General features: G+C 42.4%; 1 protein-coding gene across 6 annotated transcripts in view; it reads right to left on the reverse strand.

Annotated features, from left to right (window-relative positions):
* Positions 1–10,679, reverse strand: part of ARB2A (ARB2 cotranscriptional regulator A) — a 498,151-nt gene extending 487,472 nt beyond the window's left edge. For 3 of the 6 annotated variants that reach the window (XM_075541275.1, XM_075541282.1, XM_075541281.1), the window contains exon 1: positions 10,513–10,676. The gene's annotated coding sequence lies outside the window, so the exon portion shown is untranslated. Of the gene's footprint in view, positions 1–10,512 lie in introns of all 6 variants that reach the window. The other 3 variants (XM_075541279.1, XM_075541280.1, XM_075541278.1) reach the window with 2 other exon arrangements.
* Between the last annotated feature and the right edge of the window lie 12,202 nt (positions 10,680–22,881).

Genomic DNA, 22,881 nt, shown 5'->3' on the forward strand with positions numbered 1-22,881 from the left:
GGAACTCTGTAACATGGCCTGATAAACAACTCTATCCTGAGCATTTCTCACTTGCATTACCAATGTCAACTTCCTTAGCAAACCCTTTAATCAAGTATATTGCCTGTGAGTTCTATGTAGCCATTGCAATGGATATTAGAACTTTGGTAAAAAAGAGAATACTACATAATTAAGACAAAACAAGCACTTTCCTCACTTTATAATAGTAAAAATTGGAAATAACCCAAATGTCCATTAATAGAATAAACAAAAAAGTAACTGTGATAGGCCTACATACACAGATGTATATGTGAGTGCCAGCTCATCTTGAGCTAAAAGTCCCACTTCTGCTTGGCTGTTGTACACACTCAGAAGCTACCTAGGGTGTGTTGATGGAGCCCCAGGCCCAAACTTCCAGCCCCTGTCCCCTCATTTCCCATGACTTGGGTAGACTAGGCCCTGTGTTTTGCCCAGTTTGGTTCTATTTGGTTCTTTTAGATGAGCTGGCCTTCCCTGCAACTGGCTTACAGGAGAGTGGCAACAGCCAGAAAGGATTCAGCAGCTCGCTCACCTGAGGTATCTGCAATATAACTCTCCTGGGCTCATGCCATACTGCAGCCCCCAGGCCATGTTTACATGGATGTCCAAAAGGGTTCACACTGGTGGAGTTAAATTTTTTAATATGGCTCTTCTACTCAAGTCTCTAACTCCCAACAAATGACTGGGTGAGACTATACACACAGGGCACCTGTAACATTAAGAGAGGGATTGGTTGGTTTCGTTGCCAACCTCCCAAATAGATGGAAGAGCCCTCTTGGGAGAGGGACAAAAACCTCGAGAACCTTGGAAGAGCGTATTTATAGGCTGCCAAGAGCAGTTGTGTCAGGCGGCAGGGAGACTCGGGAGCAGTACCAAGACTCTGAGACGGTGGCTGTCAATGGGTAAAGAAGGCTGGACCATGGACGCTTATCTGACCCCTGCCTCGTGGCATTAGGAAAGCCAGAGGAGCTCAGATATGGCCCTCCACTACCTTTTGTACACATAATATCCAAATCACATAACATCCTATTTCAGAATTGGTTATCATGGGTGTTAAGTGATGTATACATGTATGAGGGACTTCATAAAAGCTTAGAGAAAAATACCACTATCAATTTCACTTTCCATGAACTTTTTGAAGTTCTGGCATATATATATATATATTACCCCACAGCAATTAAATTTTAAAAATGAACTGATATATTCAACATGAACAAATCTACAAAATTTTGCTGTGTAAAAGGCCAAATGATAGGAAGATATGATTCCATTTATATAACTCTTCTTGAAGTACTTAAGTACTGAATTGTACGATTTGTGAATTATATGCTAATAAATCTGTTGGGAGGAGTGAGATCTACAATAGTGACAAAAAGTAAATTAAGGTTACCTTCATATAAGAGAGAGGTAATAGACAATGAGGCTTAAGACATGTGAGGCAGCTGTTTGGCTAGGTTCCCGAGATAAAACCAGCGACACACGCCCTCGCGCGCGCGCGCGCGCACACACACACACACATAGAGATGTTTATATCAAGAAAAATGTCTCATACAGTTGTAAAAGATGTTAAATCCAGTTTGGTTATCAGGTATTGGTTGGCAGAAAATGTTCCTGACTTGCATGGCTGGCTGGGGCTAGAAATCCAGGAAGGCAGAAACCAGTAGAAGCAGAGAGGAGCAGATCACATATTGTTAAAAGCTGTGGACAGCTTCCAGGATCAGCAGGCAGTATCACAGAGCCATGGCACATGTCCCAAGACACCAAACGGAAGATCCAAGCCAGCCAAAAGGAGAGCCAATTCTCCATGGAGTTTCTTTCATAGACATCAAGTAGGCCACACCCGCACGGAGATGTCATCAGGCTATGACCTGTAGTTTATAGGGGAGAGCTTAAAGTGAGGTGGCTAATTTGAAAGGTTAAAAAATGGTAATTGGCATAATATACTCTATTCTCAAAAAATCTTCACATGTAGCAGTACCTTGACACTCGTTATATATGTCATGTTAGTAAGACTATGGTTCTCAGCACTGTGGCCAAACACTAGTTGCTGTTCCATAACGTAACTCAGCATAACATAATATGATGTAATCACCTTCTGCAATATAATCTCATATTGAAGTCCATCAACTAATAAGAAGAGAATTCTCTTCTGAGAGCAAATGTATGACCAGTACAAAAGGGCCCCTAGCTTGGCCCCAACCTAGACCGCTGAGGTCAGTTCATGGCACTGAGCCTAGATGTCAAAGTTATTTATTTTTGATTTGTTCCATTGTAACTCCCCCCAACCTACCTTTATACCCCTCACACATACCCTCTATGTTTATGCCAGAAGGAAAATAAGCTGCTCAGAAGGCCCTAGAAGTGGGGAAGGAGGAGCAAGGAAGGTGATGGGGAGGGTAGAGGGGCAGGCTTGCTACAATCCTGGGTAGCCTGGTCTGATTCAATCTGGTGCCCTCCTGAATATGACCTCAGTGGCTTGTACACACAGAGGTTCTTGGCTTTGCCCGAGCCCTACTCCTTCAGCCATGTGATGGCAAAGGCAGCGAAGATAAGAACTTATCGCCCATTTCTCACTGGAGAGGAAAACTTGTCATGTGGTTTTTCAGAGAAGGTTACAACTTATGCTTATAGTATATGATCTTTATCATGTGCTAGGATATCACATTGAAACGGACAAAAGGCAATGTAAAATATTTGAATGAGCTGGTAATATAACATTAATATTATTAAAGTGTCTGTTTTCCAGGCTGAACTGAGTTACTTACTATTCTAGTCCTTCTTTAGTCCTTTGTAATTATTAGTAATTATGCTTTTCTTTATAATACAAAAAAATTTATAAAAATTAAGACTTGATAATAGTTTTTTTGTAACATGGCCCTAATCAATACTCGCCCTCAGGAAGAGAACCCTGAAGATATGCACAGTATAGAAAAGTGTGATGCACTTAGAGAGGTACATGAGAGCCCAGCATAAAGGAGTAGTGGGCCAGGGAGAGGGAGAACCGGGATGGGGAGAATCCGAGTGGATGGTAGGGGGGGGGAACAGGGTATAACCCACCCGGGGGAGAGTATTGGTTGTGTCCCCACAGAACTGGAACATACGGACCCCACCACGACACACCAAACAAGGAAGGCAACGTAAAGTACAGAGGACTATACAAAGAGGCTGGACGACACGCTGACCCAAACCAGAATTAGGCTGACCCCCACATTCGAAGGGAATACCACAGAAAACAAAAATAGATCGTCTGGAGTGGGAAAGGAACTGACCCACCACACCACATCCAGAAGGAAGCTGAAACAAAGGAAGGAGAAAGGATGTAGTGGAGTACACCGGGGCCCACCAAGCCCAAGGACAATAGACCAGCTCGAAAGACCCATCTTATAGAGAGGACCACACAGCTGGCCACACTGCGAGATGCGACATCCTGCACCAACACATGGTCCTACACGGGACAGCACCTGAGACACAGTGGGGGATGTGTGACTGAGCTGACCCCACCACACTGAGGTGGGTGAGGGGAGACGCCGGGGAGTGTAAGATAAGATAGTATAATTATTTATAAACTATCAAGGGACCAGGGGGAAGGGGGGAGCGAGGAGGGAGGGGGAGGGGGGGAAAAGAGAAACCGAGCTGATTCCAGGAACCCAAGTGGAAGGTGAATTTTGAGAATGATGAAGGCAACGAATGTATAAGGGTGCTTTGCTCAATTGATGTATGTACGGATTGTGATAAGAGTTGTATGAGCCCCAATAAAAAGATTTATTAATTAAAAAAAAAAGTGTGGTGAAGAAACCAGATGGTGCCAAGCTATCAGAAAGAATAGTGTCTAGGATCTTAAAGGCTTGTCTTAAAATAAGAAACCATCTAAGCGAAAGGTTATTAAAGCCCATATGGAAGAAGCACACCAGACTTTGTGATCTAGGATTGTAAATAATAAAATCCAAATTCAAAGGAGGGAATGGTATCCAAGTTGAAATTTTGAACACCTGGTTTACAGAAACCTGTGGGTGGCAGAGGAAGCTCAATACCCACTGGCGGGGTTCCCACATGAATGAAGTCTAGGGAGGGGACTAGCCTTGCTATCAGACCAAGAGCATTGGAAAGTCAAATTATGGCAGAGACAGTTAGGCTAAAAGGTCATATATTACCATTTGATCAATGAGATGGATTGGCACAGTGGCTGCAACACGGGGCTCAGGCATAGGTAAAAATGTGAGGATGGTGAAGGACCAAGAAGTGCTTCATTCTGCGTGCACATGTTCATTACTGGTTAGACCCAACTCAGCACTAAACACAACAGGGGCATGGCAAGGGAGGCTGGGGGGAAGTGGGGAAGAAACAAGGAGTACGAAAATAAAATATTCAGAAATTTATTATGACGATGACTGCTAAACTCATCTTAATATGACTGAAAATTAAATTGTATAAGAAGTGAGGTGTATGCCAATAAAACCTTTTTTTTTTTCTTTTGAAAAGTCAAAAGAGGGCACGTAAATTCTCTTTTGGTGTATTCTGCCTCAATCTTATACATAGAGATAGATCTCTCTTTACCCTGCACTTTTTCATTTCCTAATGAACTATGGATCTTGGAACACAAGCTTGCCAGCGTCTCCAATCTATTACCCTCAAAACTCTAATTCACTGCCCTCAAGTCAATGCTGACTCATAGCGACCTCCCTGAGGGTATCGGAGTCTGTAACAGTTTGCTTCAGTAAAGAAACCCTCTCTTGCTGCCATGGAAATGCTGGTGGCTTCCAATTGCAGATTGTGTGGATCACAGCCCAACTGTAACCACTACATCTCCAGGGCTCTCACCTATTAGTCTACAGATAGTGTTTGTACTTGCCAGACCCCTATAATCATGTGACTCTGCAGGAGTTTCCAATATGACACCTGATTTAAGGATTTGGTATTTGTCAGCACCCATACTTTCATTAGCCAATTCCTTGAAGTCAACCTATCAATGTGTGTGTACACATAAAACATTCCCTCTGTGTAAGTGTGTCTTTGTGAGTAGCTTTCTTTCTCTGAGCATGCTAAGCTCTCTAGAGAACTCTAGATACACTTGCAAACCAAACTCACTGCTATCAAGTCAATGCTGATTCCAAGACCTAGAGAACAAAGAAAAGGGGCCCTGTGAGCCTGCGAGACTGTTAACTGCATACAGGAGTAGAAAGCCTGGCTGTTGGTGGTTTAGAACTGCAGAACTTGCAAACCGCAAGCCCAGTGTATAACCACTATGCCACCAGGTCCTCTAGATCAATGGTTCTCATTCTTCCTAATGAGTCGACCCATTAATACAATTCCTCATGTTGTGGTGACCACCCAACCATAAAATTATTGTTGTTGCTACTTCATAACTATAATTTTGCTACTGTTATGAACCTGGCAACCCCTGTGAAAGGGTCGTTAGATCCCCCAAAGGGGTTGTGACCCACAGGTTAAGAATTGCTGCCCTAGATATACCTAGTCCATGGAAAATCATACGTGCATAGGGAAAAATAATGAGAAATCCATAAATTATCGTAAGAGCCATAATTTTATTACATCTCAGCCAAGTCTTATTATTTATTCTAAAAGAGATTGATAAATAGACACAAATTTAAAAAACAAACTTAAATATCACACATATATTTGACTTTGAGCCTAATGGTAACTGATATTAAGAGAATTCATAAAACTGTAAATAAAAAAAGTAGTTCTAAGTATTAAGCCTTCAGCAGCAAATTTTAGGAAGTAATATGCAAAATAATTCGATTTCTAATCCTACTACTTCAGTCAATTGAGAGAGATTTACATATACATAAAGAAGTTAAAAAAGAAATGTAAGCTGATCTCCAGCAAGTCCTTAAAGTCTATGGATTTAAAGAGCTTGGTCCAGCCATGTGATATTTCACAGACTTAAAGGCTCTAGCTCTAATAACCCTTATTCAATCAGTGGAACCTAGTTTGATACCATGAATTTACTCATTCACTTTAATAAAACCTATTATTTCACATATAACAACTTCTGGATTTGCTAGAAATTACATTCAAAAGCAGTAGAAATACGGTTAAAGCATTAGCAAACACAAAATAACCTAAATATCCCAGTATTTGACTTTGAGTATAATTGGTAACTGGTAAGCTGGAAGCAGAATGCCTGTACTCCAATTCTCCATCTGCCAGCTAGTCTATGCATAACCTACAGCAAGCCATGTAACCTCCAAGTCATTTAACCTCAATTAACAGGAGAGCTTAATTAAGCAGGCTTGGAGTATTCAAATCTTACATATTCTTAAAAAAAAAGTCTGACCTCTGACCATCTCCAGTAATAATATCTATAAATTCTTGGAATACCATGCATAATAAATGTATTTATAGAAGGGATATTAAAAAGTTCCTGAAAAAATTGATTTTAAAGATAACAGAATTTGTCCATAAATTTTTGAAGCTCCTAGGTATATCTGGGGCCTCAAACATAAAATTAAACAGATCATTTATACTAACAGTGTCAAAATCATTGAGCTATAAGGTTTTCTGTTTGCATGATACACTGCATCTTTTTTTACACTTAGAATTCAACTATTTAATGTTTTCTTTTAGTAGACCAAGCTACTCAACTATTGAAAAAAGAAAAATTGTTGACTCAGTTCTAGTGCTCTTTATAGAAAAAAGCCTCATCTTTCTCCCATAAAGCAGCTGCCGACTTGACAGTTAGCAGCCAAACGTCTAACCACTTCACCATGGGACCCTGGATTACCAGGTAACATCATGATAAAAGAGAAAAGTTGTCAAGGAAGGATTTCATACTGTGTGGATCCACAAGCTGGTCATAGAAGCAGCAGTCAAGCTATCAAACTATGCATTGCATTTGGTAAGTCTGCAGCACAAGACCTGCGGAGTAAGATGCACCTGACCCAAACCATGGCATTTTCAATTGCTTCACATGCATGTGAAACGTGGACACTGAATAAGACAGACAGAAGAAGAATCTATGCATTTGAATTGTGGTACTATGTCGAAGAATACTGAAAGTACCATGCACTACCAAAGGAATACACAAAACTGTCTTGGAAGAAGTATAGCCAGAATGCTCCTTAGTAGCAAGGACAGCAAGACGTCATCTCATGTACTTTGCTGTGTAAAGTATAGAGACAGGAAAAGAGGAAAGTCCTGGGCAAGATGAATTGACACAGAGGCTGGAAAATGGGCTTGGACATAACAATTGTGCGGATGGCGCAGGACAGGGCAGTGTTTCATTCTGGTGTGAACTGGGTCTGTAAGTCGGAAGTGACTTGACAGCACTTAGCAACAGCAATTCAATAAAGAAGCCCTTGTGGCACAGTGAGCTAGGTGTTGGGATGCTAACCCAAAAGTTGTTGATACAAACCCTCAGCTACTTCCCAGAAGAAAGGTAAGGCTGTCTACTCCTGTAAAGATTTACAGTCTCAGAAACCCAGTGGTGCAGTTCTACTGTGTCCTCTAGCATCACTAAGAGTTGGAATCAACTCAGTGGCAGTGGTTTGGGGGGGGTTAATAGAAACCTAAATCGTCTTTAAAAGATTGTTGGTTAATAGTTTAAGGGAAAAAGGCTGTGGACAGACAATTAGTAAATCCGGATTCAAAACAAAACAACCACCTCATTCTCAAATTGATTATATAAGAAAAATTTGACAATGTTGAATATTGTTAAATTACACAATCACTCAAATGTCATTATATACTTTATTAAAATTATGTACATGGTCTGAACAATTTCATTTATTCCCACAGGACTACATACATGAAGCCTTGAACCAGAGGAGCTGGCATACATTACATGATCTAAAGTCGATTTTGCTGAATGACTCAAGGGCAAGTGTCTGGCTCCATGCGCACACCTTGAGATGTAGCTAGCTATTTGTAAACTCTCATCGCATCTCCCAGCCCATTCCACTCTGGAGATGTCTATGACTCTGTATCATTCTATTGCTGGGTCCCCTTTTCTTTGCTGTCAGTTCTGGTACTCACTGCCTATTACGGTTACTGATCTCCATGCCCACTCTCCATCTAGCTCCAGCCACTATCCAACACTTCTCTTCTCTGCTTGCTCATCATTTTTGTCTTCTGTTTTCTGCTCTTTGTATCTAACAGACAAAAAAGATCTACTTCATCAGCACAGACACCCAGTCAATTAAAAAGAAAACTACATCAAAGCAGGACATGGTGACGTTTGGCTTGTAAGGGGCATTTATACTGTTGCAAAAGATGCTTTGTGGTTTCTTTTATTTCTAAAAGTGGAGGTACAGAAGATACATGATCTACAGACAATTTAGGTTTTGACAATTGGGGTATTTAAAGGATTTAAAATACAACCTAAGACATGGTGACTGCCTTCTTAAGCCTTAACACGTTACCTAAAGATCCCCCAAATTTATATTAAAATCAGATCATAAAATGAATGGATGGTAAAGGTGATTTCACCCAGGGCAGAGAAGCACTTGTTATTTTGTTATTCAAAGCTACTATGCAAATCTCTTCTGATTTCAATATATAGAAACTGCTAAAGTTATGCACAACTGGGTAAATGGTGAATAATTCTGTTAGACTTCAATGAGGCACACAGAAACGAGACTAGACACATCTATGGGGAGCTAGACTCTCCTCATAAAGGTCTGTCAGAAAACCAAGAAAAATAGACTGTCAGTAAATAAGATCCCTTGTGCACACTACCAAATCACTGAGTAAACATCTCATTCTTGAGATTTGTTAAACTTTGATGCCTTTGTGCCTGTAATCTTGCGACTGCTATACACAAGCAAGCACGGTCCTGCCCTTCAACTTTTGAATTAACCCCCAAACCCCAAAACATACTCACAGAGCTCACTCTCTTACTTTACTGGATTTCCATTCAAACGACCCCCTTCACTATCCAACGCATCAGCCATCTTTCTCCCCTGAATATGATTTATTTGTCTTTTGATATCTGTTTGTTAAACTTGAGGAGCAAAAGGACTGTCTACTCTGTTGACTACTTGTAATACTCTTTGGCACACTGCAGGTGGTGAGTAACTGTTACATGAAGGAATACATGGTTGCTCCCGGCTTTAAAGAACACATTTTCCTCTTGGTTTGGGTGATGTTACTATTTCTCACTTTTACTAGCTCTTGGCTTAAATACTCTTCTTTACAATCTACTACCACTGCAGCTGCCACGACAAAGCGATTGGACCACCTCTACTCCTTCCATTTAGGTTACACACCATTAGACATCTGGAGAAAGAGGAGGCTTTCTACTCCCAGAAAGAGTTGGTCTCACAAAGCCACAGGGGACGATTCTACCCTGTCCTATAGGGTCAGGGTCACTATGAGTTGGAATGGACTCCAGAAAGATGTCTGATACCAGCACTGACACTGACAAGTCATCTTTGCCTCCGTTTCAAAATAAGTTAAATGAACACAGAATATCTGTTCTCATGACACCTACGACAGTCCTGGAAACGCAGAGGTGGGTCTACCCTATCCTTTGGGTCACTGAGTCAGTAACGACTTGATGTCAGTGGGTGTTTGATTTGGATTCCATCTCACAAGGAGGGATAAAGAATATACTTCTGACAATGCTGTAAGAGGAGAGGAAGACCATGTTTTGCACACTCAAAAATCCCAATGCAAATATTTTGATAAACCAAGAGGAAATAACTAGTCTGAAACATCATAATAGACACATTTAACAGGAAGGCTGATCAATATGTTGTTCTAAGTCGGCTCTAACTCCTAAAGGCCTATAATACAACAAAACAAAACACTGTCGGTCCTGCGCAAAATTTAAACAGCCAGTTACGTGGCTATGAGCCAGAATCGACTCGATGACAGTGAATTGGCCCAATAAATACATGTCCTAAAGAAAAAGAGGAATATATAAAATCCCTGGATAAGGATAAGACTCGAAAAACATAAGCAACTTTATTTCGGAGACAAAAGTACCCAATTTAGGAAAGAACTCAGACTACAGCCCACCGAACGTCCCAGAAGTGCTCAGGTAGGTAACAAGTTTTGAGAGCACTTTATGACCGCACTCTACTCTTCCGTCTGCAATGAATGACTTCTAGGAAACCTCTGGCAATGGATAACACTGTTTCCTTTACGTGGATATACCTTTATATGCACTAAAAAGGATCGACCTTTAAGTGGGTAATACCGTCAGTCTTGAGAATGCCGAGGGGTCCTAATTCCGAATCCAGGGTCAAGCTAGCGCCAAGAAGCCCAGATGCCCAGGTGGGCGGTGAGAAGCACAGCGCGCGCACGTGCCCCGCCCCGCCCCGCCCGGCCATGGAAACGGGAGGTGGGCTCAGCTCATCCGCGGGGTTCCTGGACACTGGGCAGCGGTGGCCGCTGGAAGGTCAGCGCGGCTCCCGGCGGCCTCAGGACTCAGAGACCCCCGCCCGAGACCGACCCATGCCATCCGCCTCTCCAGATTCCGCCGGGTCCCTGGCCCGCCCGGCGCTCCGGGCCCGGCCCACAGGGTCCTACCTGAGCTCTGCCCCCAGCTGCACGGCGGCGCGGGGACGCGGGGGATGGCGTGGCCTTCCAGCGCGCCGGGACTCCCTCGTGCCGTGCTCACGACTTTGCCTCTCGGGATCCGCGCCCCGAACAAGTTCGAGTTGCACTTCCGGGGTCCGGAGGAGACCGAAACGTCACGACGCACGCCACGGCCAGAGCGGCGACAACCCGGAAGTGGGCTGGGCGCGTCCGCGGGGCCGGCGCCGGTGGCGCGCTGGGAAGGTTGGGAGGACGAGGGCCCAGGGAAGGAAGGGTTGCCAGGTGCTCTCTGCGCGCCTTTCCCGGACTTCTAGCTTCGGAAACGGAAGACGCATCGTTACGTGACAGCCTTAGGAGATGAGCCCGCCCTGAAACCTCGTTCCTTGCAGGGAATTCCCCACTTGCTCGTGGTTTCGGGTTTACCCCTGTCAAGAGTCGCAGTCTAAGGAGCCTCCAAGGCCTGTGGACTCTGTCCTGTAGGGTGGCTAGGCGTCGGAATCACTGGCAGTGAGTGAGTGACAAGGTTTATCTGGCTTCTTGATGCTGGATTAACTCCACCGTGGGTAAAGTTCGGATACATAAGATTTACGTTTATGCCTACATTCATCGTGCTTTAGGTAAGAATAGGAAGATGAGATTGGCGTTGTAATGACAGTTCAAAGTTCTCATTACCATAGTTGATTCCAGTGGGAATTTTATGGTTATTAATTTTCTATATATTCATGTATTCTCAATATTCAGAATATTGTTAAAGGGTATTCATGGTAGATCTTGGACTAACTTTGGGAGCAACTGAATTTCAGTTTTACCTATTGCTCTTCGCACGTTAGGGATTACCCAACCGTTTCTTTCCATGTTTTCTCAAAACAAAGCAACCTTGGAGTACATTCTGACTTCTAGGGAACCGATAGGAGATAGGCGAACTGCCCCATAGAGTTCCCAAGACTAAATCTTCAAGACAGCTGACTGCCACAATGTTCTCTAACTGCTGTGTTCAAACCACCTTTTGGTTTGCAACCTGGCACTTTAACTCTCTACCACCATGACTCTTCCACATATGCAAACTGACCACAAAGCCAATCCTGCCTCTACCCTCCTGCACTTAGGAGGATCAAAGGGCTACTGGCTGACAAAACATGTATGATAGTCCCTTGTTTTTTTAAGTTTCTCCAGATTCAAATGTAGAGATCCCAAATGCAAATAAAATTGATAATTCACTTATTCTTAAACAGGACATAGATTAAGTAAGACCAATGCATCATCAGCATGAGGGAGTCCACCAGCATAAGGTCATAATGGCATCCAAGTATTCACAGCTACACCGCAACCTGAATAGGACATGGAACACAAAGGAACCACAATGTCATGATTGGTGGCAGATGATACATCACCACTGCACGTGGGGACCACAGAAGTAGGAGAGAGGTCATGATTGGGCTACATCACATTCTCTAATTCACTGCCCTTGATTTAAAGTGGACTCATAATGACCCTTTAGGGCAGGTAGACTTGCCCTTCTGGGTTTCCTAGACTAACTTTCTATGAAAGTAAAAAACCCCATCTTTCTCCCATAGAGCCTAGTAATTTTGAACTGACAATCTTGTGGTTAGCAGCCCAATGTATAACCACTATGCCCCCAGAGCTCCTAGCAGACCAGAAAAGCTTACAGGATTGGTTGAGGGACCTCCCATCACCTTGGTCTGTGTATGACTTATGACCCTTGGGGGCCTGGTACCTTAATTTCCATCAAAGACATGCCCAGGCAAGTTCTGAAGGGCTAAATAGCCTGTTCTTCCCTGGGATGCCCTGGAGAATGCCAGGAAACTCATTCTGCCTCAGGGCAAATTTTTACCTTGGAGATCAATGGTCAGAAAGAATTCAATGGAGGTTGAAACTGTGGAGACTCAAAATGAATTTAGGGCTCTCACAATCTGTGCAAGCCTGGTGCTCAGAATGTACACTCTAACACATCTCAGAGAGACAGTCCTGGGTTGCTCCCCTCACTCCCATAGTTTGAATTCCTTTATCTCTGACTCTGTTGGTTTGTTAACACAAGACAGTACAATGCACTTCTTTATGGTTTCTGTTCATCCCTATCCTGCAAGCCTAGTGCTGAGAATTTAAGCTCTAATAGAAAATATACTTTATAGACTCACTTATCAAGTCTTAACCAGTAAAAGGTAAAGCAAAGACAAATCATCAATGCGGCCATAATGGTGTGTCCAAGGATTCACAGCAACATGGCAATGTAAATAGAACATGGTGCACAAAGGAACTTAAAGAATCATGGTGGGTGGCAGATAGGGCAGACATGGGATAGGGACCTTGATGCAGACCTTGTATGCAGACCAGAAAAGCTTACAAAATTGGTTCAGGGTCCTCTGACTACCTTGGTTGGGGTCTGACTCATAAGCACTTGACCCTCTTGTTGGACAGGATAGATAACACCTGGGCAGGAGGCAGGAGCAACGGGAATGATAAAAGAATTTCCCCACCTACAGAACAAAGAAGTCAACTCTTCTGACAATGGCAAAACATGATTACCAGATTCCTCAAAGTTCCCAGGAACAGACATAAACAAGAGATCTGGAAACTCAGAGTGTGTATCTGATATGCAGAGTGAGGCAACTTGAAAACTTGTAACTAGGAATATAAAAACCCCAGAGCAAGGTGGTGGGGGTGGGGGATTAGCTCAGACTAGCTCTGCTGCCCGCTTGTACATTGTGTCAAGTATATTCCTAATAAAATACTTACTTGCTTTGTATCTCCCACTTGAATTCTTTCTTGCAAAGGTGACAAGAAGTGGGGCGGAAGAAGTCCAAAATTTCAGACTTCCTCTAATAACACTTATACCCCAATTTCCAACAAGGGCATGCCCAGGCAAGTTCCTTATGGCAGGGGTGCTCCTCCTTGTCACGTTTAAGTAAACTAACTGCCTGGTCAGTGGTTCACACTGACCAGCTGCTCTTCAGAGGAAAGTTAAAGGTATCTGCTTCCACAAAGACTGACAGAAATTCTATTTAGGGTTACTAAGAGGGGGAATTGACACACAAGTAGTAGGTTTGGTTTTTGGGGCTTGGGGCTGAGGCTGGCCAGGGGAGTTGAAACCACTGGCTTTCAAAGACACTGCCTGAATGCAAAGCTTTTGACATTGCCAGTCAATGACCAGAACACTCAGTGCAAGCTGAATCTATGTGAAGACTCAAAATAGATTAGGGCTCTACTTTGCCTTCCACAAGCCTACTACTGGTATATTAGAACTGAAACAAAGTTCTAATACATTGATATTCTTCCAACAGTCAAGATCATGGAAAACAAGGAACATAAGAAACTGTCACACCAAAAAGAGCTTATCAACTGGTGTTTGGGAAGAAAAAAGACCTCATAGTCAAACGTTCTAGAGAGTCCCATATATTAAGGATGTATTATATAGGACAAACAAAAACAAGCATAATCAATTATATAAGAAAAAACTGCATGTAAACAGAACATGCAATCTGTCATCTCACAGCCATGTTTCTTCATATATACCACAAAGAACATAGGAAATCACAAGATTATGATTGGTAGGTCAATCTATCACTGCTATAGGTCATCCTGCAGGATCGGGGAAAGGACCATGATTGGGATAGGTACACAAATGCAGGTTAAAATAGGTTACGAGACTGTTTCTTGCATTTCTACCATGAGGATGCATGGTGCATGTATGTTTCCTGAGCATGTGTCCCTGAAATATAGTCAAGAGGTGGTGACAAACCAATAATAGTACCCCAGCCTTTAACTTATCAAATAACATTCCTCTGATTGGCTGTTTTCCATAAACAGCCAAGTTCTCTAAGTCTCTGTGTGAACATACCCACCTAGAGCTGCCTTCCCAAACCAGAAATCACCATAATGACGTGGATGAAGTGAAGCCTTCAGGACCATCATTGGTTTCTGGGGCATGACTCAAGATGAGAAGAAACCACTGAAAATATCAATTAATTATTGGAACTTAGAGTGTACATTGTATGAATCTAGGAAAATAAGTCATAGAAAATGAGATGGAATGTATATTTATATTTTAAGCTTAGTGAGCTCAAATGAACTGGTATTGGCCATTCTGAACCAGGTAGTCATTTGGTTTACTAGGCTAGGAATGACAAAACTCAAGAATGGCATCACATTTGCCATCAAAAGGCCATTTCAAGATCTAGAAATGCAATGGTGTCTGTAATGGGATAATATCAACTCACATAGAGGGAAATGCAGTCAGTACAAAAACTATTCCTATGTATGCATCAACCACTAAAAGGATAAAAAAATTGAAGAATTTTACCAATATCTTATGTTAGAAATGAGTCAAATAGTAATCAAGATGCATGGATAATTGTTAGCGATTGGAATGCAAAAGTTGGAAACAAAGAGGAATGCAAGTAGTTGGAAAATACAGCCTTGGTAAAAGAAACCAAGCAAGGGATTGCATAATAGAATTTTTCAAGGCCATAAATACCTTTTTTCAACAACACAAAAGGTAATACTACACATGAGTTTCTCCATATGAAATAGACAAAAATCAAATTGACCACATCTGTGGGAAAAGACAATGGAGAAACTCAGTATTAGCAGCTAAAGCCAAGCCAGGGGCTGACTATGGAACAGACCATCAATTACTTATATGTATGTTCAGGTTGAATCTGAAGAAAATTAAGTCCACAGGAGCCAAAATAGGACCATTAGTATTGTGGCAGTTATATGGTATGTCAACTTGCACCTGTGTGAAAGTATAGGGGTGGAGTCCAACTTATCAATCAGCCTGATGATGCCTCCTAGGAGTGTGGCCTTTTCTGAAAGAGAGACAGTGAAAAGTTTTCTCTCTCTGCCCTTTCACCCTATTTGCTTGCCGAGACTCTTATGCCTGCCTGCCTCCACAGATAACCCCATGTGAGCCACTGACCCTGGGACCCACCCTAGGAACGGTCAGCACCCTGTAATGTTTCCACTGACCTTGGATCCACCCAGCAGACTGTAATTTCACTGCATCCCATTTAAACTTTATGCATCACTGACTTTCTGCTACATGAGTCTGAATAGGGTTCCAATAGCATCATACTCATGGACTTGAGTTGGACTGGGGTGTCTTCTTGATATAATAAAATTACTTCGTGATATAAAGTTCTTATAGACGTAGTGTCACCAGTTTTGTTTCTCTAGGCAACCTAGCCTAACACAAGTATATCCCACTTGAATTTCAAGAGCATCTCAAAAACAGATTTGACAGATTGAAAATTAATGACAGAAAGATCTGATGAGCTAGCTGTGGGATGGTACCAAGGACATCATGCATGAAGAATGAAAAAAAATCATTAAAAACACAAGAAAGAAAAGATCAAAGTAGATGTCAGAAGAAAATATGGAATTTGCGCTTAATTGTAGAATAGCTAAGATACAGAGGAGAAATGATGGTGTCAAATAGCTGAAAAGAAATTTTCAAAAGGCAGCTTAAGTATACAAAATAAGGTATTATAATGAAATGAGCAGACCTAAAGTTAGAAAATAAAAAGAAAGAAGAAGAATCAGCACATTGTAAACTGGAAGAACTTAAGAAAAAATATCAAGCATCAAATTGGAACACCGAAAGATCCTAGGGGCAAAATATTGAACAGTGAAAGAAGCATCAAAAGATGGAAGAAATACAAAGAGTCATTGTACCAGAAAGAACTAGTCAACATTCAACCCTTTCAAGAAGTTATCAAGAGCTAATGGTACTAAAGTAGGAAGACCAAGCTGCACTGAAGACATTTGCAAAAATCAGGGGTCCAGGAATTGATGGAATACCAATTGAAATCTTTCAGCAAGCTGATGAAGCTCTGGAGACAGTTACTCATCTAGAAAGCTGCTTCGAAGACAGCTACTTGGCCATCTAATTGGAAGAGATCTGTATTTGTACTCAAACCAAAGAAATTTTGGAACAATATTGATATCACACATAAGTAAAAAAAATTGCTGAAGATCATCAACTGTTGCAGCAGTACATTGACAACATATTAGACCATCCTGAGCGCCCTGTTTGTAGGAGGCCACTCATCTAGGAGTGTCACTCGCTTTGTTTCTGAAATATATGTGCAGACTCCCCCACATAGATTAAGCATTCATTGAATTACTTTTTATCATGAACCAAAGATGTAGATAATCTTGCCCTTAGGCAGAGTCCACTTGACCATGTGGATCGTAGCCAACTATGGAGAAGAATGAGAATTACCGAATTGTGCTCATGTGGAACCTGGGGGATCATGAGGCAGTTGTGGGACGAGAAGAAGAGAATACTGCAAGGTTTAAAATCAAGAAAGTTGGACATCAGGGTTGTACCCTCTCGCCATATTTATTCAATCTGTATGCTGAGTAAATAATCAGAAAAGCTGGATTATATGAAGAAGAATGTGGCATCAGGATTGAAAGAAGGTTTATTAAAATCTGTGGAACGCAGATGACACAACCTTGATCACTGAAAATGGGAAGGACTGGAGGCACCTGCTGATGACGATCCAGAATTGCATCCTGAAGTACAGATGGCAACTCAATGAAAGAAAGCCAAAAACCTCACAACTGGACCAATAGGTAAATCACAATAAATGGGCACATTATTGAAGTTGTCAAGAATTACATCTTGCTTGGATCCACAATCAATGTTCATGGATGTAGCTGTCAAGAAAACAAACAAGACATCACACTGGGTAAATATGTTGCACAAGACTCCTTTGGAATGTTGAAAAGCAAGGATATTACTTTGAGGATTAAGAACGCCTGCCCCTAGTCGTGGTGTTTTCAATTTCCTCATATGCAAGTGAAAGTTGGACATTGGATTTGAAAGACTGAAGTAGAATCAAGGTATTTGAATCATGGTGCTGACAAAGAATATCAAAAGTATCATAAAATGCCAAAGAACAAACATTTTATCATGGAAGAGGTACAACTAGAATGCTCCTTAGAAGCAAGGATGGCTAGACACCCTCCCACGTACTTCAGACACGTTCTCAGCATAAAGGGGCAGCGGAAAAGAGGCAGACACTCAAGAAGCTAAGTTGACACAGTGGCTGCCTCACTGGGCTCAAACCAAACAGTTGTAATGACTGTGCAGGACCAACGTTTCTTTCTGTTGTACGACTACAGAGAGCCCCTATGAATAGAAACTGGCTCCCTGAAACCTAAAAACAACAACACATTCATCTGCTTTTAGCCACATTCTTCCTGAGGGCAAACCGCCCCTCCCTGGGATTGCCCTGGACTTGTCTCAATGTGGGCTCGTTTGATGATGAGAAAGCATTGAGAAAGTAAACTAGAACTCCAAGGACATCTACATGAGGTCAAGACTCAGCATGAGGTTAAGGTCCCTGTGATATTACCACCAGAACAAAACCAGAAAACCCCAAGCTCACTGCCAGCAAACCATGCTGATGCCAGAGGAGCAGCTGGTGCTTTTGAGCCGCTGTGAGGTTCACAGCCCAATGTAACCACGAAGCCACCAGGGCTCAGGTAGCATGCCACCAAACCAAACTCATTACCATGGAGCCATTGCTGACTCATAGTGCCCCTTCTGGGTTTCTGAGACTAACTGTTTATGGGAGTAGAAAGCCCTGTCTTCCTACTGAGGAGCTGATGGTAGTTTTGAACATGCAGATTACAGTTCGAATTGTAATCATTACACCACCACAGCCTTTCACAAATTAAGTATTTGGGGATTTTAATTCTAGCAAAATTAACTATAAAGTGAGAGAGATGCTGTGTCTGCTGCCAACAGACTTTCAGCTAAGGGAGGATTGGGCGGCCAAATCCAATTCAGCTCTTTTGATTGATAAAGAAGACTCTGAGATAAGAAAGGTATAAGGTCGTTTTTATTTTAAGCTGCAAGCTAGGAACTTGAAGGCACAAAACCTGAGATCTAGTTCCCTGAACAGCAGGGTACTTTCATTTTCATACAATTTCTAACAAGGAAGTTATACATATGCATAGGATTCCAAGGAAAACATTTGCATTTCTAGGAATTAATTAACATCTGTGGGGTGCAGTGGGAAGCAGTGCCATGGTTGCGAAGGTGTGTATTTTTTTGGCCTCTGACTTTAAAAGATTACTGTTAGACAGGATTTTCCTTCTGTATCTGTGCGGTTGAACAGAAATGGCTCTAACAGCTTCTTGTTCATTTTCTTCAGTTCTTATCTCAAGCTAACTTCTGATAGCTGATGTTTACTGTTTACTGATTCCATGAACGAAGGCTGACCATGACACAATATTGTGAGCAATACAGGGAGGGGATCAAGAAATGCAGCCTTCATTCTCTCTCAGTCTTCAGACAAAACTCAATCTTTAGTTTCTGCACAGAAGCATTCAACATCGATTTGGGCTTGAGTATGAGAGTTATACTCACTTCGTCAAGTTTGTAATGGGAGTTAGGGGTTTTGAAGCCCTAGTAGCATAATAGTGACGCATTGGGCTGTTAACTGTAAGGTCAGCAGTTCGAAACCACCAGCCACTCCTTGGGAGAAAGGTGGGACTTTCTACTCCTATTAAGAATTACAGTCTAGGAAACTCACAAGGGCAGTTCTACCCTGCCCTTCTATAGGGTTGCTATGAGCTCGATGGGAAAGAGTCTGTTTAGTTCTTTGTTTTGGAGGGCAGTTTGTAGCGGATTAGGATACTAGGGATGTGCGTCCATCAGCCTTCGCAGCAGAAACAGAGGAAAGGGAGGCATTAAAGAAAACCACGGACAGTAATTGCTATGACTAGGAGGAGCATGAACAAGACGGATGACTGTCTAGTCCAATGAAAGTTTGGTAACGTCGATAAGCTACTTCCAAAGATCAAACTCCTTGAATTCTTTGGACTCTTTTGACATACATAACCGGTGCCTGCCTCTACTTCTCTCGAGGTATTGATCCAAGTACAAGAATGGTTATAACTCCTAGCTGGTATTGAGATAAGTAACGTTAGTCAACAAAAGGAATTAAGGGAATAAAACAACAACCACCATTGGTTGCCAAAAGCAGGAAAGTCCAAAAACCTTGGTCATCCCATGAGGCTTTATTCTGTGCCTTGCGAGGGTTTAGTCCATCTGTTCTCTGGTGGCACAGTGGTTACACAGAGGGCTCCTAACTGCAAGGTCAGCAGTCAGAAACCACCAGCCACCTCGAAGAAGAGAGGTGGGGCTTTCTACTCCCGTCAAGGATTTACAGGCTTGGAGCAACCAAAGCGTGCCTGGCACCGGCGAAAGGGCCGCTGTGTGTCTCCTTCAAAGCCGCAGAGCTGGCGGCCTTGAAGGGATTGCGAGGTCCCGAAAGTCTCTCCAACACTCGCCTGTCAACCTCAGAAGTATATAAGATAAACTTTCTCTTTCCAAATGGAGACATGTATGATGGTGACCGTACAAGAACATCTTCCAGAATCTCTGAGAGAAATGGAATAGGGATTCATGCCACCCCTAGTGGGACTCTTTATACAGGAAGCTGGAAAGATGACCAGATGAATGGCTTTGGAAGACTTGAACCTTTTTCAGGAGCAGTATATGAAGGACATTTTAAGGACAATGTTTCATGGATTGGGGACTTACATATTCCCGACTGGGGCAAAGCACACTGGAAATTTCAGTGAAAATAGGGTGGAAGGTGAAGGGCGTATACTGATACGCAAGGACTAGAACGGTGTGGAAACTTTCATTTCACTACAGCTCCCAGGCTGAAGCTGAAGCTGCTCATGTAGACCTTCAGCAATGGCGTGTAGTGTGGTAGTTGAAATGTTCAGTTGTATGTAGAGCAGCTGAATCTGTCATCTGAAGTGACTTTATACAGTACTTCTATACTTTTCCAACAAAACCATCACTCACTCATGTTTTTTTCTCAACTTGGCGTTCATCATTTTATAAGTGATTTAAAATAAAATGTCATTCAGTTGAGAGCATGTTTCATTAAACAAAGTCTGCTTCTAAAAGAAAAAGAATTTACAGGCTTGGAAACCCACAGGGGCCGTTCTACCCTGTCTGTAGGTTCACTATCAGTGGACATCGGCACAATGGGAATAAGTTTTGGTTTTTGAGATTTTCTGGTGATGGTTGGGCCCCTTTTCACAAACAAATATTTAATTCTTTTAATGAGATCACAGTTTCACTTGCACATGTACAGCTCTGGGCCGAGTCTTCATTTCCAATGGTGTTGCATTGACTCTGGAGTGGTGAATCCGTGGCATGACTTAGTTAAGCTTGACCACAATGTGTGTCATGATGAAAACCTAATAGGGACTTTTACACTTGAGCTGTAGGCGCAGGGGTCCTCAAACTTCTTAAACAGGGAGCCAGTTCACTGTCCTTCAGACCCATTGGAGGGCCAGACTATAGTTAAAAAATATATATGAACAAATTCCTATGCACAGTTCACATACCTTATTTTGAAGTAAAAAAAACAAAATGGGGCAAAACCACCCGGCAAGCTGGATAAATGTCCTTGGAGGGCCATAGTTTGAGGACCCCTGCAGGGCATATGTGTGTTTGTGTTGCGGGTGGTGTGGGGTGGGGGTGGGGTCTCCTCTCCAGTTTAAGTAGTACACAATCTCCAGGCCAGAAAGGATGCAGAGACCCCTCAGATGAGTGGTCTTGTCTGGCAAGGGTGTTCTTAAAGAAGTTGTTCATGCTGACTCCTGCCCTGGAAGACTGGGGGTGCCCTCTCCCACGGGCAGCCCCTTCCCCGGGAAGCAGGGAGGGGCCAGGTGGTCTTCTCATCCCCTCAGCCCCGCCCTGGTGCCTGGGGGCGGGGCTGCCCCTTCTCCCCTCCCCATTGAGGAACATTTTATGGTAAACCTATTTTCATTTTGGAAAATACTTATGAATAAATAGTTATATATATATATATATACATATGAAGTTGTTGTTGTTCTTAGGTGCTGTTGATTTGGTTTTGACTCATACCGACCTCACCTACAACAGAAAGAAACACTGTCCAGTCCTGTGCCATACTCACAATTGTTTCCTATGTTTGAGCGCATCAATGAAGCCACTGTATCAATCCTAAGGAAGGGGCTCCCATAAACCAGAATCAAACTCACGGCCCTGTGGATTTCTGAGACTGTAATCGTTTAGAGAGTAGAACGTCCAATCTTTCGCCCTCAGAGTCGCTGGTGGTTTAGAACTGCCAACCATGCAGATTACAGCCCAACGCATAACCACAGTGCCACCAAATCTCTCCATCTATTGCTTAATTTGCATTTAACTCGAGGTGCCTCCCTCACTCTTAACAAGACTGTGGGTGACAACTGAATTTAAGGTAACCGGGTTTCTTGACACGATATAGTAATCTGTTTTTGTTTTTTTAAGTTCGGTTTATTCTTTTAACCTTTCCACTACATTGGGGTCTCTAGGCAGCCTACAGTTTCCATTTGATATTCTAGGTCCAGGCAACATCGTAGCTTAGTCTAGATCCACTTGATTAGGGTGGATTGAAACATCGTATAATAAGATACTTGGTCAGTTGATCTCCCTATTGTTGGTGGTCTTTTCTTTATTACTCTGTATTCTATCTTCATATTATTATCCTCTTTCTGTTTCATTTTGTTTTTCTTATTTCTGTTAGGTTACCCAGTTTAAGAAGCACAGGAGGAGCAGATGCATAGAGACAATAATTGATGCAATGGTTTATCAGAGATGGGGGTGGGGAGGGTGAGGGGAATTGAGAACACAATGAATATGGGATGGGGGAGGGATCACTAGAACTGATTGTGCTGATGTACAAAGAACTCTTTTTAAAATGACTTAACTATGGAGTGTATGGTATGTTAATTTTATATCAAGAAAACTACTTAAAAAAAGAAAGACTATGTCAAAGTTGACCAATGGGTATCATGGTGAAGGAGGAAGAGTTTTGCTTAAGGGGCATTGGGCTTATGTTGATGGTGGTGTGTGGTTATGTTAATGGTGGTGTGGGAGGAGAAGGCCAGCCCTCACAACTAATAGTGGGTTCAGGAGGTGCAATTTTATGGTTAATATGTATAAAGATTACAGTAAAGTCATAGAAAGCATGAGAGATAAAAGAGTTTGAAATAATGGAGTCAGACACATTACATAGTAGCATGCTCACCTCAGCCCCGCTTGGTGGTCCATGTGGAGAGATGGGCAGGGGAAGGAGGACAAGGGGAAAGGGGAACAGGGGAGAGGAAGGTGAAGCCGACCAGAGGCCAAGGGGGAGCCCAAGAGAGCTCTTATTGCTAAACCAGTCTTATATACCTGTGGGGGGGAGGAGTGCTGGCCCACTAATTACAGGTAAAGACATATGTCACAGGAAGGGGTTGCACTATAAGTTATACAGCAATGAGAGGGGGACCATCTAGGGATATACATGAAATAGA

The sequence above is a fragment of the Tenrec ecaudatus genome, chromosome 2 (assembly GCF_050624435.1).
Source record: "Tenrec ecaudatus isolate mTenEca1 chromosome 2, mTenEca1.hap1, whole genome shotgun sequence".
Lineage (NCBI taxonomy): Eukaryota > Metazoa > Chordata > Mammalia > Afrosoricida > Tenrecidae > Tenrec > Tenrec ecaudatus.